Source organism: Protopterus annectens, chromosome 9.part0, assembly GCF_019279795.1.
Source record: "Protopterus annectens isolate FY-2018-M chromosome 9.part0, PAN1.0, whole genome shotgun sequence".
In the NCBI taxonomy this organism is placed as follows: domain Eukaryota; kingdom Metazoa; phylum Chordata; order Ceratodontiformes; family Protopteridae; genus Protopterus; species Protopterus annectens.
The window spans coordinates 157,902,061-157,914,143 of record NC_056743.1 but is presented as its reverse complement, the minus strand read 5'-3'; the positions used below and the strand labels follow the sequence as shown (position 1 = coordinate 157,914,143).

Genomic DNA, 12,083 nt, shown 5'->3' with positions numbered 1-12,083 from the left:
TCAGGTCAGAGTAACCACCACAAAAGGCACACAATCCCAACCCTGTACTTCTTCCAGTAAACCACATTTGAATAACTTTTCAATTCAGTGGCCTCAATTCTTGGGAAAGATAATACCTGTTACAAAACTGAACAACTAGGAAAGTACTGGGAGACACATTCTATATATACCTCTCAACCTCTTAACACAAGAAATCTGAACAAAGAGAAAAAACACATGTGAACAAACATCCAGAAGGGAGAAATATTGCTCTTATAAACTTAGAAAGTTGCTAAAATAACAGATTTTATATTGGCACATATTTTCTGAAAGATATGAAGCCTGAAACTCAAATATGTGTCATTATTTAGTGATTGAAGTCCCCTGATGATTTGTCAGAAAAGACACAAATTTTAATGAGGGACACACCAAAAATTTGAGGGAAAAATTTGGGCAGTCTGCAAAATTTTGGACAGTTGAGATGTATGATTCTGAAATGAAGAAGGTGAGGTATCTGAAGACTGTTCTTTGGTTGGTATGTCATTTGAGGATCAACTACATATCACCATCTGAGAGGACACCAGGCATTCATGTTTTTATTCTGGTGTGATGCATAGATGACTAATGGTGACAAGGTCACTAAAATGATGAACCTGCGTGCTAAAATATCTTTGTGCCTATGCGCTGCATAGGACTTTTGATTATGCTGGGTTGTATAACTGAACTGAAATGGGAGGAGAGATAACACATTTGCAGTAACATAATCACAAATCATGAGAAACAATTCTGAACAAAGGGCTGGTCTCAATAATAAATAAGCAACCAGGAAAAAACACGAAAACCAGCTGAGTGGAATGTATGAATTTCTAATGCACACACAAATAAAACAATAAACCAATAAAACAGCAAAAACAAATACAAAAATAAAAATAAAATAAAATAGTCACGTGCTTTCACACTTATACTGGGCACTTCATCAAATCTAAATTTTTGTGGAAAAGAGCACATATAAGTATAATATAATTGATTGAGCAATTACTTACTTAATCACCACCACAGACTCCGTGATTTCAAAGTGACCCTTAAAGGAACATATTCGTTAAGTTCCTTTCCTCTGTTAGCTGCCAATATAAGAATCCATTAAATCTCAAGATATCCTCCGTGTCTTGATATCACCCCCTTTAACTATAGTCTGACATTTTTCAATAACTATAGATTTAAACATATGCATAATTGCTTCAATTACTATGTCTTTCCCTAGTGCATTCCTCATATCACGTTTATTAAAATGATACAGATGTTTTTTAATCAGATCCCTAAAACACAGATTAGTCTTCCCGACATAATAGCAGTGGCAGGTCTCACAGATAGCCAAATATACAATGTGCTTAGTACCACTCTCAGCATATAAATTAAATTCAAATAATCACCCATTAACAAGGTGCACAAAACAGCCATCATTCTTTATGAATTTACAGACATTACAGACTCTGCATGGATAGGTGCCTAACTTCTTGGGTATTTTAGTCCTGTCTTTTTCTACAGTATTCAGTGGTTTATAGCAGAGGATCTTTCTCAGGGATGGACTATTCTTAAACATAAAATGAGGTTCATTGTCAAGTACCTCTCTGTATTTACTCTCTGACATTAACGCATGCAAGTGTTTTCTGATAATGTCACAGACAAAGACAACATTACTAGAGTACGTCAAGCTCATTCTTAACTGTCACGATCACCCTTGTTCAATGTACAATCTACATACCTTATTGTAAAATATGGTCTAGCTGTAGTTTGTCTGAGCGATACCATTTCATTTTGTGATTGTGAAATATTAAAATGAGAGTAACCTCTCTGTCGAAGTTCATTGGTTAGAACATTAAAAGAATCATGCATTTTGCAATTTCTGGTATGTAACCTGGTATTCCTAAAGAAATGACCCTTTATAATATTCCGCTTTAAAAACTTAGGACTACGAGCATGTAATATATTATTCACATTACATGACTTCTTAAAAAGACCCGTGTCTAAATCATCCAAAGACCTGTTTATATGGACATCCAGAGGTTCGTACAGTCCACTCAGCAAGTTTTCATTTTTTTTCCTGGACAATCACAAGTCAGTTCATTGGATGTTCTGTGTTACATATTACATGCAACATTCAGTTATGATGGGTTTAAATAAATAGTTAATTGCAGAGTTATGTTATTTATGATTACATGAACATGTTACAGTTTAATGATTCAAATAAAGTGGTAGTATCATTTTTTTTAAAATTGATTCACATAAAGTGATTTTTATGAATTCTTATAGCACACATCTCAAGGTCACTGGGTTTAGAGGTTGTTGTGTTTAATGCTTTGGGTATATTAGATTTTCAGATGCCAGATTAATGAGTGTTAGCTTTTAATTTGAAGTGGATTATAAACAACCACAATGGAAATACACTGAAGTGTTTGGACATAATTTTTGTTGAGCCTGAACACTTAGATTTATGGGTGTGCTTGAACGTGATGCTGTTTAGCAACAAGAGGATGTGCTCAGCAGTATCTCCCTCAAAAGTCACAACATGGATAATATGGAATTATTTAAAAGTTATGGACTTTTAGTGAAGAAAAAATGGAGTTAGCAAGTGTGGGGAATAACTAAGGATGTATGCTTGTCTGTTTGTGTGTGTGTGTGTGTGTGTGTGTGTGTGTGTGTGTGTGTGTGTGTGTGTGTGTGTGTGTGTGTGTCTGCGTGAGTGTGTGTGTGAGCGAGCACACGCATGTGTAGAAATGAAATACTTACATAATGTATATCTGGATGTAAAATTCTTCTAACAGTAATTACATATCCTATAGCAAATATAAAACAAGAGGCGAGGCATTATTTTACATAAAAAAACAATAATAATTATAATTAATTATTAGGATAACAAATGCAAACCAATCTAAGCACAATAACACCACCCAGGTTGGGCATTATTAAGGAAATAATGGATGTTCCAGGGATGAAGAGACCCTCCACCTTTGGTGTCAGGCCTCAAAACACAATGCCCCCTGATGGGCATAATTTCTGTTTTACAGAGGTGTGAGTGGCTCGGCAGATAAAGTGTGAGGTTACTTTATTTTCTTTCTTTATTGTAAAGCATCATTCTTCATATGGGATTGCCTCTAGTTAAGAGAAGGTATTTTTGGTTTGTAACATTTACTGTAGCATTAATCCATTACATGTTTTGTAATGTTATAATATGATGCATTGAGTAGCTGAAGCAATACATACAGAGGTGATTTTGAGATGGCATGCTCTATGACTTCAATGTGTCTTAAAGTATTATTAGCAAATATTAGAAGTAATAAAAGTGAATTGTTTTTCATTGTAGGGGAAGGTCAAGACTCTAGGATGAATGTGGATTTAGTTTTCTTTACCAGAATAATGAAGTTATGCAGCTCAAACACAGTAGTGCTATGGTAGTTTGTAGGAAATTAAGATGATTGTTAAAGGATTATTCCCAAGCTTGATTTGTGTATTTCCTACCTACATTAGATTTTTATGTAAGGGTGAAATGGTAAGGGGAAGTCAGGGATTGGTGAAGGTTGATTGAAAAGCAGTCACCAAAGCCATGGACGAGGGGAAGACAGTGCACACCACCAACCTTGACCTAGCCAAAGCCTTTGACACTATTTCTCACTCAGGCATAATAGATAAACTCTCCCAGCTAGGCATCAACCTGTATGTTACCAGATGGGTAGCTTAGTGGCTCACTGATAGAACACACTCAGTCAAAGTAGGGGAAGCCACCTCTAGTAGTAGACCCGTAATGAATGGTGTACCCCAAGGATCGGTCTTGAGGCCTCTACTGTTTGGGATATACTTTTCTGAGGTGCAAGTCAAAACCAGTGGTCTGTGGCTGACCAAGTTTGCAGATGACTGCAAGCTGGGTACTGTCTTAAATTCTCCTAGTCATATGAACATACTCTAAGAGGGCCTTATCCAAACTTATGACTGGTGCCATATGCATGGCCTCAAACTGAATGCCAAGAAATGTATCATTATCCCCTTTGGGAAAAATGTCATCCCCACTAATTATCACATTAATAACAATGTACTAAGCATGCAATCAGTTGTGAGGGACTTGGGCACCCAGGTTGATACCTGACTTTTGACCACCATGCTGCCTCTATTGTATGGAAGGCTTTCTACATGGCCAACCTCATAAGTAAAGGTATTTCATCTAGGAACAAGGAGCTCATAACATCCCTGTACTCCTCCCTTATCAGACCCATTATTGAGTACAATGCTTCTTTCGGCATGTAACTTGCCAAGCACATGCAGCAGTTGGAGAGACCATAGAGGTTCCTGACCAGGAAAAGCCATTGTCTCAAACGCCTATACTATACAGATAGGCTAAAAGCCCTGTCCCTCTACTCAGTCTCATAAAGACTGCTCAGACGTGACCTGTGTCTGGCATACAAGGCCATTTCACACTCAGCCTTGATGTTGTTGCTGCATATCCATAAGACAAACTCCTCAAATGCAACCCACATGCAAGGCCTTAACCTCATCTGTGACATTAATAGAACTTGCTGGTGGGATAGATTTGTGTCCCAAACACTCCCCTGTCTGTGGAATAGACTCCCTCTTCATGTCAAGCAGAATACCTCTCTAGCCCTCTTTAAGAGGAACCTGAACGACTGGATGGGAAACCGAAAATACATCCCTGGGATCCTAGCTGTGTCCCTATTGGACAGGGGAAACAGGTGCTGACTTTGAGGGAACATGGGAGAAATTCTTGGCTAGGGTTATAAGAGCCTCCAGGCCAATAGCCTAGTATCATCCTATCAACCTGTGAATCTATGTCTCATTGTATTGTAATTTGCTACCACAAGGTCATGCTGAATTTTTTAAATAACTACCATAATTTGTGTAAATACTATGTTTGTATATCTCTACTGAGTGTGCATATTTTTCTTATTATTTTATTTTATTTTTTTTTTGACATTGCACTTTTCTTGTTCTGGAAATATGAGTTTGGAGAAGAAAGTAATTTTACCTCTTTAAGGGAATGAAAAAAGCATTTTGGCCTAGAACCAACAGTGAGCACAAAGTACAGGAATGGTAGAATTTTTTTTGATTGATAATACCTCCTTGGCCAAGTCAGAAGCATGAAAAAACAGGAAAGAGAATATAGCAATAACCCATGCCTGGGTGTGGGTAATGCTGGATTTACCCACGGTTGGCATGGTTTGGTCATGAGGGCGAAGCCCGAGTGGCCAAACAAAGCCAATCGTGGGTATATCCAGCATTACCCACACCCAGAAGTGGGTTATTGCTATTTTACAATGACATTATTTAAGAAAAAAAAAATTTTACTTTTCTTAAATAATGGCATTGTATAATGCCTCCTTGCTACCCTTCCGCAGCTGTCTGGTATTCTGCGGCAGTTCTGATGTACTGCGCATGCTTATGCAATTGCAGTACATCAGAGCTGTGGATGAAAGCAACGGATAAATTGCTTTCTCCATTGCTTTTTACAAACTTGTCTCGCTATGTTAAAGAAGTTTAACATAGCGAGACAGCTTTAAAAAAGGCAACAGAGATCTCCATTGCTTTTTAAAAGCTGTCTCGCTGTGTTAAACCCATTTAACATAGCGAGACTGGTTTAAAAAAAAAAAGCAATGGAGAAAACAAGATCTCCGTTGCTTTTTACACACTATCTCGCTATGTTAAAGGAGTTTAACATAGCGAGACAACTTTAAAAAAAGCAACGGAGATCTCCGTTGCTTTTTTTAAAGCTGTCTCGCTATGTTAAACTCCGTTAACATAGGGAGACCGTGTTTAAAAAAAGAATTATACTAATGGAAAAAGTCCGGGCGAGCAGACCTTTTTCCATTAGTATAAGTCAATTTACAACGTGCACGCTGACCAATCTTTTTGGAATATTAATGGGGGGTCATGGTCATGGGGCGACCGGACTTCTTCCGTTATTTATTGTCTGATTTACTATGTGCACGCTGGTTGGATTAGCCAATCAGCGTGCACATTTATCGGCTTTTCCGAACATACCATGGTATAATAAAAAGTTTAGACAAGAGGAGAAGAATGGCTATTTTTACCAGGTATCCAAAGTTGCCAGAGGCAGACTGAGAGATTTCAAATTGCAGGTTGAAGATAAAGTGTGAGTTGTCAGATATTCTTGGATTTTTTCCAGCTTGTGCAACATTTTACCAAAGGGATAACTTTATAGATGTTGCCATAACCAAGGGGGAAGTGGTGTCAGAAACGTCTAGATGAAGAGAACAACAACCAGCAGTGACCATTCCAATGCATGGATTAAACTGAGAAGTTATGTACCTACCATAACGTTCCATGTTAGTTGTCTTCTCTCACCTTCTTTCTTGCTGGATGGGTTCGGAGCCAATCCTCGGCTCCGACTCGGCCACTTACTAAGCTCGAGAGCTAATTTTACCTGCTTGAGGCAACCCTATATCCCATGATGCTAGGCGATAACTACCCAGATCTCGTTTGGTAGCTAAAGAAAAATTATGCAATATATTCCTCCAACTGGAGAGGAGGAGGAAAAAGGGAATTATCCCGCCAACGAAACCAATCTAATCTAGTGACACTAGTAAGCTATTTGGCTGGAAATGCTAGATCAGGACTCTTCAAGGAAGAGGAACAATCTTCTCGGTCTGTCCAGGCTAGGGGGATGGTGGGCAGGACGCAAGAAAGAAGGCGAGAGAAGACAACTAACATGGAACGTTATGGTAGGTACATAACTTCTCAATGTTAAGTTGTCAATCTCACCTTCATTCTTGCTGGATGGGACCACGTCCCTAGCACCTTTATCCTGGGTGGCTCAATGGAACAGACTCTTGAGAACAGTGGAACCAAAATTTGCCCTGTTTCTGGAGGCCAAGTCCAATTTGTAATGCGAAACAAAGGTATGAGGAGAGGCCCATGTGGCTGCTGTACAAATAGTGTCTATTGGTAGTCTAGCTTGAAAAGCTGTAGATGTAGCTAGTGCTCTACTTGAATGGGCTTTTGGCCTAGAAGTCAGCTCTCTACCTCTGAGTTGATAAATACATGTAATCACAGAAGACAGCCACCTAGATAGGGTTACCTTAGATACTGGAAGGCCTTTCCTGTTCTCTGCATACGATAAAAACAGTTGATCAGATTTCCTGATTTGTTTGGTTCTGTCCAAATAATATCGGAGCTGGCGATGAACATCCAGATAATGTAGTTTTTGCTCTGCTCTATTAGTATAATTTGGGAAAAAACTGGGAGATCAATAGATTGACTTAAGTTTGTCTGCGGTGCCACCTTGGTAAGAAAGATGGATTTGTCCTTAGAGAAACTCTGTCTTTGTGGAAGATTAAGTAGGGAGGATGAATGCAGAGGGCATGAAGCTCAGATACTCTCCTAGCAGAAGTAATGTCGACTAGGAAGAGTGTCTTCCAGGAAAGAAATTTCAATGAACAGGAAGCCGCAGGCTCAAAGAGGGGAAGAATCAAGGATGTTAAGACGAAATTTAGATCCCACTGTACCTGTGGAGGGTCTTTGATCGGAGGCTTAAGTAAAAATACACCTCTAAGGAATGCCTTGCAAAGCTTATGGGACATGATGTTGTGGTCCAACAAGCCTATATGAAAATTTGAAATGGCTGCCAACTGAACTTTTACTGTGGAGGAAGAAGATCCTGAGTGAAAAATTTCAGCTAGGAAGTCCAAGACCGAATGAATCGGAGCAGTAAAGGGATCTATATTCCTAGCTTTTGCCCAGAAGGAGAAATGTTGCCATTTACTAGTGTAAATCCTTCTGGTGGAAGATTTAAGGGAAGCTACTATGATATCCCGGAAATCATAGGAAGCCTGGCTAGGGACGGAAGTGGAGTAACCAAGCAGTGAGGTTGAGAGAAGGTATGGATTGGTGCAGCTGCCCCGACTGGTGGGTCAGAAGATCTGGAACTGGGTCCAGATGCCAAGGCTGTACCAAAAGATAATGATGCAGGAACGGAAACCATATCTGTCGAGGCCAATAAGGGGCAATGAGAATCATCTTGGCTCTCAAGGCGGTTGCTTTCTGAATTAGTTGTGGTATTAGAGGAAAGGGTGGAAAGGCATAGAGAAGTCCCCGGGGCCAATCTTGGATTAGAGCGTCTCTGGGGGGATGGCCTGGAAGGGGGAAGAGGGTGAAGAAGTCGGGGCATTTGCTGTTTTGAGGCGTAGCAAAAAGATCGCAGCAAGGAAGGCCCCACTTCTGAAAAACCTCTTCCGTCACAGATTGTTTGAGAGACCACTCGTGAGGCATGAGAATAGCTCTGCTCAACCTGTCCACTATGATGTTGGACTTCCCGGGGATATGCATTGCTATCAGAAACCGCTGAGAAGAGATTGCCCACTGCCAAAGTCTGAGTGCCTCTCGACACAGGGGATAAGACTTGGTTCCACCCTGCTTGTTGATATACCACACTATGGACATATTGTCCATTTGGATTGCAATAGTCCCCAGGGGAAGAGAGTCGTGGAGGGCTTGCAACATTAAAAGCACTGCTCTCATCTCCAGGACATTTATATGCAGGTGGCATTCGAAAGGTTGCCAAGTGCCATGGACCATCCTGCCCTGAAAATACCCCGAGGCGTCCGATGTAACCGTGGCGACTGGGGCGGGAGGAACAAAGGGTCTGCCTTGATGGACTTGAGGAGACAATATCTACCAGGACAGATGCCTTTTGCAAGTTGGAGTTATCATGATCTTGTGATGCATAGGGAGTCGTTGAAAAGACCACTGGGCGAAAAGCATCCACTGTAGGAGACGCATGTAAAAGCGGGCAAGAGGAAGAAGTATTATAGCGGCCGCCATAAGACCCAATACTTTCAGGACATACCTGGCCTGAATTTTGTCGCTCTGAAGAAGAAAATGGATGTGGTTTTGAATATCTAAGACCCTTTGATCTGTTAACTTTGCTGAAAGTTGTACGGTGTCCAAATTGGCGCCTATGAAGGTAATAGATTGACAAGGCGACAAGGCAGATTTTTCGAAATTTATAGAGATTCTTAGCCCTCTGCAAATGTGAATGGTGTAATCTCTGGCTTGGAGAAGTTGATGCCTGGTGGTGGCAGTGAGGAGCCAGTCGTCTAGATATGGAAACACCTGGAATCCTTGATGTCTCAGGTGAGCCATAACCGCTGCCATACATTTGGTGAACACTCTAGGGCTGTAGTGAGACCAAAGGGCAGGGCTCTGAATTGGTAGTGACTGGCCCCAGCCGAAAGTGGAGAAACCTTCTGGAGCGCCTGTGAATTTTGATGTGATAGTACGCATCCTGAAGGTCCACTGAGCACATCCAATTGTCCTTGCCCAGAAAGGGTAGAATGGACTGTAGCGTGACCATCCGGAATCTTGTTCTCTTTACAAACTTGTTTAGTTTGCTGAGATCTAATATTGGTCTCCAGTCCCCTGTCTTTTTCGGTACTAAAAAGAACCTTGAGTAGATTCCAGATCCTAGTTGGTCTGCTGGGACTGGCTGGATGGCTCTTTTTGCTAGCAGTTTTGATATCTCTGGTACTGATAGTTCCCTTAGACTGGGTGGAATGTCTGGAAGGGTTCCCTTTTGCCGAATTGGGGTTTGGATAAAGGGAATTTTGTAACCCTCGGATATGATCGACTGTACCCATTTGTCTTGAGTAAGGGAAAGCCAGGCTTTTGGGTACATTGACAATCTTCCTCCGACTGCCTCCGAAGGTGGACAATCGGGCAACATCTCAGGGATGCTGGAAGGGTTTGTCAGAGAGAGGCTCCCTGCTACCCTGATTCTGTGGACCCCCTCTGCCCCTAGGGCAGCGTCTGTTGTTGTTACCCCCTCTGCCTCTGGGGGTAAACTGACCTCGTGCATCAGGCATGACTCCTTGAGATTTGTGTAACCACATTTTCCCACCCTTCTGACCCTTGGGGTAAGGTCTTGAAGGGGTGGAGAAATGGACTCATACGGCAGAAAGAGTCTTGCCATCTTGTTCGCATCTGGTCAAGGTGTCTTTCACTTGAGGTCCATACAAGGTCGAACCATCAAAAGGAGAATTTGTGAAGGACGCCTTGAAGGGGTCTGCAAAATTACAAAGCCGCATCCAGGAGTGATGCCTTAATGCCACTCCTGTGCCTGCGGCCCTACTCTCTCCATCGGCTGCATATGAAATGAGCCGCATGGAGGAGTTAACAATAGAGTTTAGGGTTCCTAGCTGTGAGTTAATTTTATCCTGGGATCCAGCAGCTGACGGATCTTGTAAAACTTCTCCCAACTCTTTGCGAACATCTCTCTGAAGGCGGGTGAAGTGACACAAGTAGTTCAGCGACCGCATAGCAAAGGTCGCTGAAGAAAACATCCGCTTACCGTACCTATCCATAGTCCTAGAATCCTTGTTAGGAGGATGGATAGGTAATGAAGGATCGGCTAGTTCCTTCTTGGTGGCTGCAGCCACCACCATGGCATCAACCAGGACACCTTAAGTCAAAAATTGCCTATCAGGTGGGGCCGTAATGAATTTAGAAGGCCTCCAAGGAGTGGGTTCCATCGAATCCGGGGCCGTCCATGCCTTCTGAGCCACCACATCCATAAGGGGGTCGAAAGGCGGAGACACCCAGGAGGTGGAGGGTCGAGAACCAAACGCCTCCAGGTAAACTGACTCATCCTCGGAAGGATTAAGGGAAGGCCAGTTCCCCCTCTGCTTAAGGATTTCAAGGATGTCTGAGAAAGAGACATCCTCAGAGGGGGACCTTGGGGATCCCTCCGACTCATCCAAGTCGGTATCGGATGTAATAGACTCGGGGGAGTCTAGATGTTTCCTCTTACAAGTCCTCTTACGCGGAGGCTCACCTGACGGGTCAGGAGAAGCCTTGGAAGAGGAAGATATTCCCAGTGGGGAAACCTGAGGCGTTGGATCTCTGGGCCCGGGAGCAAGAGAGTGGGAAGAGATGTCAGCAGGCACTGTAGTGGGAGGAGCTGATGGAACTGACCGTTGACTATGCCCTGGGGCTAGTACACTCCTCATCACCTCAAAGGCTCCCCCATCAGAGAGACCAGAGGGCTCCCGCTCTGAAGAGATAGGTACCCCAGGCCACACCGACAGGGACGGCTCTGAGGCAGATGTCGGGGTCGAGCTCACCAGCGCCGATACTCCAAGAGGGAGAACGGGGTCAGACAAGGGTCCGATGCCACTCACCCCCGCGGAGCCGGCGAGAGAGACCAGACGCCCGGATCCCTCCAATGAAGGCATCAAGGAGGAGATCAGAGCAGAGGATGACGGAGCCGAAGGGGGAGGTATCGGCTCCGATGCCACAACAGTCACAGCTCCGAGGAACTTCAGCTCCGAACTCTGTAGGAGAGTCGAAGGAGGAATAACAGGTGGATGTGTAATAGCTACCATCTGATGAGATGGGCTATGGAGCATTTGGGCCAATGCCTGAGACTTTAATAGTCTACTCACCACTCTCTCAAGGTCATGGTCCGAAAGCCTGGATGACCGAGAAGATCGGCTCCGATGGCTCAGCTCCGAGAGCAGGGGTGATCTCGGAGCCGAATGGATAGACTCCAATGAAGGGGATTTTGACCTCTTTCTGGAGGTGGGTGGAGCCGAAGGAGCCGAGGATACATTGGCTCCAGCCGGAACCGACCGTGAGTGCAAAGATTCAGCGGTATTGGCACCGAGTGGAGACGATACTGGAAGCTGTGACACAGAAGGATCGGCTCCGGCTGGAGCCGATCTTGTCACAGAAGGTGAGCCAGCAGCCGACGGCTTTTGACTCGGAGCCAACGGCTTTGCTGGCTTCGAGGGCTTCCCCGGAGCAAACTTAGTCGGGGAGCTCTCGGGCTTTAACAAGCCCCTCAATATTAATTTGTTCTGTGTGCCACGCATTCAGCCCAAGAGTCCTGCAGGAGCACAGGAACAAGAGTCCTGCAGGTGCAGGGGTCCCAGGCAGTAAACACAAGAAGTGTGACCGTCTGTCAGAGACGTTTTCTGACAGCACGAGTCACACTTCTTGAAGCCTGAGACCTTTGTGTCCTTCAACATAACAGTGTCGAGGGAGCACTAAAGTAAAAAACACACACACACAAACACCCAATCCAA

The 12,083-nt window shown here is 43.2% G+C and overlaps 1 protein-coding gene across 2 annotated transcripts in view; it reads left to right on the top strand.

The window, feature by feature from the left end:
- LOC122811103 (low choriolytic enzyme-like) overlaps window positions 1–12,083 on the top strand; it is a 298,499-nt gene that overhangs the window by 145,920 nt on the left and 140,496 nt on the right. The gene's annotated exons all lie outside the window — the stretch shown is intronic.